Source organism: Astatotilapia calliptera, unplaced genomic scaffold, assembly GCF_900246225.1.
Source record: "Astatotilapia calliptera unplaced genomic scaffold, fAstCal1.2 U_scaffold_2, whole genome shotgun sequence".
In the NCBI taxonomy this organism is placed as follows: Eukaryota; Metazoa; Chordata; class Actinopteri; order Cichliformes; family Cichlidae; genus Astatotilapia; species Astatotilapia calliptera.
The window spans coordinates 867,909-874,461 of NW_020535729.1; the positions used below are offsets into that span (position 1 = coordinate 867,909).

The 6,553-nt window shown below is 38.8% G+C and overlaps 1 long non-coding RNA gene across 1 annotated transcript; it reads right to left on the reverse strand.

Annotated features, from left to right (window-relative positions):
- Positions 1–4,654: 4,654 nt before the first annotated feature.
- On the reverse strand, positions 4,655–5,828 carry LOC113017792 (uncharacterized). The gene is made up of 3 exons (XR_003271576.1): positions 5,718–5,828; positions 5,254–5,355; positions 4,655–4,713 (listed from the first exon to the last, which is right to left on the reverse strand). It is a non-coding gene; the product is annotated as an uncharacterized LOC113017792 (long non-coding RNA).
- Between the last annotated feature and the right edge of the window lie 725 nt (positions 5,829–6,553).

The following is a 6,553-nucleotide window of genomic DNA, read 5'->3' on the forward strand; positions in this document are numbered from 1 at the left end:
CTGACTATCTGCCATTCTGCAATTAATCTCATGTAAACAATAACGTGGCGCACAGCGTGACGTGAAAAAATGCTCATACCTGTGATGTTGCGTGACGAACTCTGTATTCCTCGTCCACACGTAAATGCAAAAAACAGGAGTTTTAATTAGTATTCACTTCATTAAAAACAACAAAAATAAAGCTGTCATTCCTTTAAGTGAGTCAAAGCAGCAAATCAACAGTAGTTTGATTTGTAAATAAATCAATTTGTCTGCAATTTCTTCCAGAAGCTGCACAAACACATTAACAATCTTCCAGAAGAATACAGGGAGGGTATGTACCAACTAATTAAAGGGTATTTCTTCTTCGACTTCTTAAACCGTATTGCCATTTCTAAATAAAATTATGCAAAGTTTTCTTCTCTGCCACATGCCCTATTGGTCAGTATGTTCTGAATCATTTCATGCCATATATTAATCTGCTCATTTTGTCGTGTAACTGTCACACTGTAAGAATTTGTTAATGAATTTCTGACACAGAAAACCTTCGCTTTCCAAAGCTCCATCAGTAATGCCTCCTGGTATACCTTGGACAAACAATTGGAAACGAAAACTAAATACTTTTCTACTTTTCAGCTGAAGCAGCTAAAAACCATTCACAGTGAAGCAGCCTGAAACTCTCATTTATCTTTTCAGCTGCTAAAACATTGTTGGTGGCCTATCAAAAACGCCATGAGGATGATAAAATCAACAAATTCTTCAAATGCTTCGTTGATTTCGTGAAACACCCTCATACAGGTATGTGCATAAATACCTGTATGAATTATATAAATTTCACCTTTTCATTATACAATTTCAGGCCAAAATGGTATGAAAAAATAGCATTTATCAGATTTCTTATATCTTTAATAAAAGACAGCTACTAAAATGATTTCATTTGTTTTTTGATAAATAAATTTAAATATTGTAAATGCAGTGGTTATACATTTACCCTCTGAACTTGTTTAGATGACTTTCATAAATATTCTCTACATGACACTGAAGGTTGTACAAAATAAATAATTGGTAGATTAACGGTGCTTCCAGAGTATTTTCCATGGGAGGGACAAAGAAGAGTTTCAACCTCTTGCCAATTCCCCCTTTTTTAACAAATCACACCACATTGTGTACCACAGTATGCATTACTTCATTACATGGTAAATACAACCTCGTTTCTTATCAAGAAGACAAAATTTGCCATCTAGTCATGTGTCTGAGTGAGCGTCCAATCAAACTAAAAGTTTTAAAGCTTTTCTGTTAAGTTTTTCCTCTTTTCAAAATGTGTGCAGATGCAGTAAAATTCTACAGTTACTGTACAGCTGAGACCTTCGGGGCAGACAAAGATGTGCTGTACCAAGTAAATTTGTCTCAACAGCTACTGGTGGAGAGCATAGACCTACAGGAATGCAACACTGTCATTGTTTTCTGCCCAATCAACTCTCGTGTTCGGTCAGATGTGGAGGCAGCCATGGCTAAAGCACCAGGTATCATAAAGCTTGGTCACAATAATATAAAGTATGTTCAGTTTTTTTATAGTTTTATAGTTTCTCTTTTACTTTACTCACTATCAATATACATATGAATATTTTAATTCAGTTTTCAAGATAATCATGGAAACATCTTTTCTTATGGTTTCAGCCCTCTAACCATCCAAAACAGTAACAATGCAATGGCTTTTTATTTGATTATATTTATTTAGGGATGTTTCTGCTGTGTGCAGGTAATAAAGACATCATCCTGGTTGTGATGCACCATACCCGAAAGACAAACTACTCAACAAGTGGGACAGGATGGTCTCAGATATTTCCAAATGTAATCCTGCATGTTGATGTTCTCTTTCATGAGACTGAGAGAGGATTACTGAGATGTCAGAAGAATGCACAGGCAGTCTGTCAGATACAACAAGGATTACAGAAACACAATGATATTAGTGAACCAACCAACACTGTGGGAGCACAGGGTCCTTTGGCCCCGTCCCAAAGTGAGAGTTTGCCTGTTCCACAGAGGCAGGGATCTAATCCATGTTTGATTATGTAGTAAGACAGCTGGTGACACTGACAAAGACTGTTTAGCTGAGAATAGTTTTAGCTGAGATTTACACTTTGCATGAAAAAAGGATAAACCTAAATAGTCTAAATGAACAACATAATGCTTATTACAATGTTGAGTCTTTACAATATGAGATTTAATGTCACAATTAAATAAATGAAAATGCTCATACTGTTCATGTCAAAATGAATGATTAAATAAAGTCTTGTGATGAGTCCTCAGTTTCCTTTGTGGTAACACTTTATTGTAGCATGCCTATTTTGCATTTGTATGCTGTCTATACAAAAGATTGCATGATGTACACAGCTCTAACAACTTAACAAATGGTATATTGTAATTGTATACAATATGTGTATGAAAACATGAATGATAATGAAACAAAAGTCTACATGAACATCAAGGAATCCTTCAAATGTTATTGATTTTGTTTGTCAATAAATTCTTTGATGTTGAATTCAGGCCCAGGGCCCAAATTATTGTGATACAGAGAATTTAGCTTTTTCTTCCCAGTGTGCCTGAATGTCAAACCTCATAAGATTTATATCTATAAATATATACAAAACACAAAAATATCCATGAATTTTTTCATTCAGGACCATTTTGAAACTGAACCTGCCTGGATGCCATCTTGTCTGACTAAAGCTGACAGACTACAAACTGAGGAAGGCGGAATCCCAGGAATGAACTAAAGAAACTCCAAACTCTGAAATTTTGTGTTGTTGTTCTAAAGTAGTTGCAGTGGATTGAGCTGTTTCATCCTCAGGTTTCACAACTACTGCTTGCAACATTGCTCTTTTAACATTCTGTGCTTCTCTTCTCTTCTGAGCCTGCTCCAGCCAAAACTTAGCAACTGCTAACTGCAATTCCTTCCTCCGCTTCGCTTTCCCTGTTTTACCTGCTACACTTACAGCTATTCTTTCCACAAGCATTTTACACTGAACTTCCACTAATGTCCCTTCAAATCCATATTTCTCACACCAACAACCTACATACTGCGTGCTGCCTGGTAAACATTTCTCCATAAATTTTACATCTCCTTCTAAGGCAGACTTACACATTTTATTCTCCATTACAAGAGAACAATCAGCCACACTCACGCAGACCACGTCTGGCCCGCACACACACACAACATAGGCCTATCGCTTGCATCTGCACGCACAGCTAGCGCCTGCACGCACAGCTAGCGCTCTCTGTTGAAAACTCTCTAACACCCCAAATGGCGGAGATTCCGGACTCCTCATGGCGGAGCTACCGAACCTAGGTTATGCCCCAAACGGCGGAGAAGCCTGCGTCTCTCTCACGCGGCTAGCGCGCTCCCGTACCTGCAGTCAACGCAGGGTCATGTAGCCGCTCTCTAAGGCCTTCTGTACTAACTGTTTGTTTACGTTCATGGGAAGAGTCTCTGGATCCCGTCAATCGTCATCCATCCCGAGGGGAGTTCAGGCGCAAACTTCCCGGCCTGGTGACAAAGCAAAGTGAAACACCAGGGCTTTACGTCAATCATCCCAGATGTTGCGGTGGCGTCCTCTCCCTCTCCTCAGTGGATGCAAGGTTCCGGCTCCGAAGGACAACAAGGTCTGTGTTTCCACAAGCCCCGCTAATTCTAGAGACTTATTCATCATGTAGAAAACAAGACAGTCGATCGATCGATTATTTGCGCAAGGGAGGCCTCTCATCTGTGTCCAGCACGACAATGACCACAGATCTGACCTCCTCCTGCTACCTTTTATTGGGAGACAGTTCACACAAAACACGTCAGAACAAAGCCACGCCCCCTTTGTTCTAAGACAAAGCATTTTATGTATATGTGTGAACTTCTGTAAGAGTGTGTGTGTGTGTGTGTGTGTGTGTGTGTGTGTGTGTGTGTGTGTGTGTGTGTGTGTGTGGTGTGATTTGTGTGAGGTCAAGATGTGACCCTGTGAAGACTCCCCAAAGCTGGTGCCAGGCGTCTAGCAGATCTATCAAAACAAAAGGCTCTTATACTTAAAGAGATATACGTGTGTTTGCTAAACCATATATCAGCAAGAGAAGATACGACCTCTCCTAGGAGGTGTGTGATCCACGCCAGAACACTCTGTAGAGGAGTGAACGCACTCCCCTCTTCATTGTAAACAGAGTTGTTACAGACCTCCTAGGATGAGACATTCTTTCAATCTACAAATGATTATATACCTCTAAGCATATATGGTTAAATATTTCTAAGCATAAATGACAATCAACAATACAAAACCTATCACCACCTAAACTTGGTTTATATCTGACCCAGAGAGACTGCAGGTCATAACTTCTTACCTGAAGTTTAGTTCACACTTGGACCGGCGGCCGCCTCGGGTCACTTTTCCTTCTGCGTCCCCTTTCCTTCATCCACCTGCTGGCCTCCACCACTTGCTAATGTTACTGAATCTGTGGAAGCTCCGCGATAGCCACCACACGAAGTAACGAGTAACGACCCTATCTAAATCCCAGTAACGACTAACGCGTTCCTGATTTTGGCATAATAACTAGTTACCGTGCTCGTTACCATAATAATAACGTAGTTACTGTAACGCGTTACTTAATAACGCGTTAGTCCCAACACTGGGTACAGCACATCTTTGTCCGCCCCGAAGGTCTCAGCTGTACAGTAACTGTAGAACTTTACTGCATCTGCACACATTTTGAAAAGAGGAAAAACTTAACAGAAAAGCTTTAAAACTTTTTTTACTTTGATTGGACGCTCACTCAGATGACACATGACTAGATGGCAAATTTTGTCTTCTTGATAAGAAACGAGGTTGTATTTACCATGTAATGAAGTAATGCATACTGTGGTACACAATGTGGTGTGATTTGTTAAAAAAGGGGGAATTGGCAAGAGGTTGAAACTCTTCTTTGTCCCTCCCATGGAAAATACTCTGGAAGCACCGTTAATCTACCAATTATTTATTTTGTACAACCTTCAGTGTCATGTAGAGAATATTTATGAAAGTCATCTAAACAAGTTCAGAGGGTAAATGTATAACCACTGCATTTACAAGAATATTTAAATTTATTTATCAAAAAAACAAATGAAATCATTTTAGTAGCTGTCTTTTATTAAAGATATAAGAAATCTGATAAATGCTATTTTATCATACCATTTTGGCCTGAAATTGTATAATGAAAAGGTGAAATTTATATAATTCATACAGGTATTTATGCACATACCTGTATGAGGGTGTTTCACGAAATCAACGAAGCATTTGAAGAATTTGTTGATTTTATCATCCTCATGGCGTTTTTGATAGGCCACCAACAATGTTTTAGCAGCTGAAAAGATAAATGAGAGTTTCAGGCTGCTTCACTGTGAATGGTTTGTAGCTGCTTCAGCTGAAAAGTAGAAAAGTATTTAGTTTTCGTTTCCAATTGTTTGTCCAAGGTATACCAGGAGGCATTACTGATGGAGCTTTGGAAAGCGAAGGTTTTCTGTGTCAGAAATTCATTAACCAATTCTTACAGTGTGACAGTTACACGACAAAATGAGCAGATTAATATATGGCATGAAATGATTCAGAACATACTGACCAATAGGGCATGTGGCAGAGAAGAAAACTTTGCATAATTTTATTTAGAAATGGCAATACGGTTTAAGAAGTCGAAGAAGAAATACCCTTTAATTAGTTGGTACATACCCTCCCTGTATTCTTCTGGAAGATTGTTAATGTGTTTGTGCAGCTTCTGGAAGAAATTGCAGACAAATTGATTTATTTACAAATCAAACTACTGTTGATTTGCTGCTTTGACTCACTTAAAGGAATGACAGCTTTATTTATGTTGTTTTTAATGAAGTGAATACTAATTAAAACTCCTGTTTTTTGCATTTACGTGTGGACGAGGAATACAGAGTTCGTCACGCAACATCACAGGTATGAGCATTTTTTCACGTCACGCTGTGCGCCACGTTATTGTTTACATGAGATTAATTGCAGAATGGCAGATAGTCAGATTAACAGTATTTTGTCACTATCTTCAGGTTTTACATGCTTACACACACACAGTTACTGTGCCTCCATTTAGAAAGTCAGAGGCGTTATGGTGTAATTATTTTACATGTAGTTGTTTTTTCCCTGTGTAATAATATTCAACCTTGCTATCAATATATTTTTCAAAAAATGCCTCTCTGTGTAAAATGGGCTTAAAAACATAAACAACTGTGGGATACTGTTTGTCCGTGATTTGAACCGGGGGAACAAATCGTGGCAGGATCAGCCTGATGTTATTTGTATCCCGCTGTAACTTTACTGTATAAAGAGCTAACATCTCCAAAATGTCAGGAGTAGTTAGTCATTATGAGAAGTGTTTGTGAACTAAATATCAAGAATGTGGGATCCTGTTTGTCCATGATTTGAAGAGCCCAGCGCTGCTCCCGACGAAGGGAAAACCAATTCTGCAGGGGAGACCTACCTCGGCACTTGTGCAGGTGAAACCAAAGGGAAGATATGCTTCTTCATATTTATAGTCTTTGGCT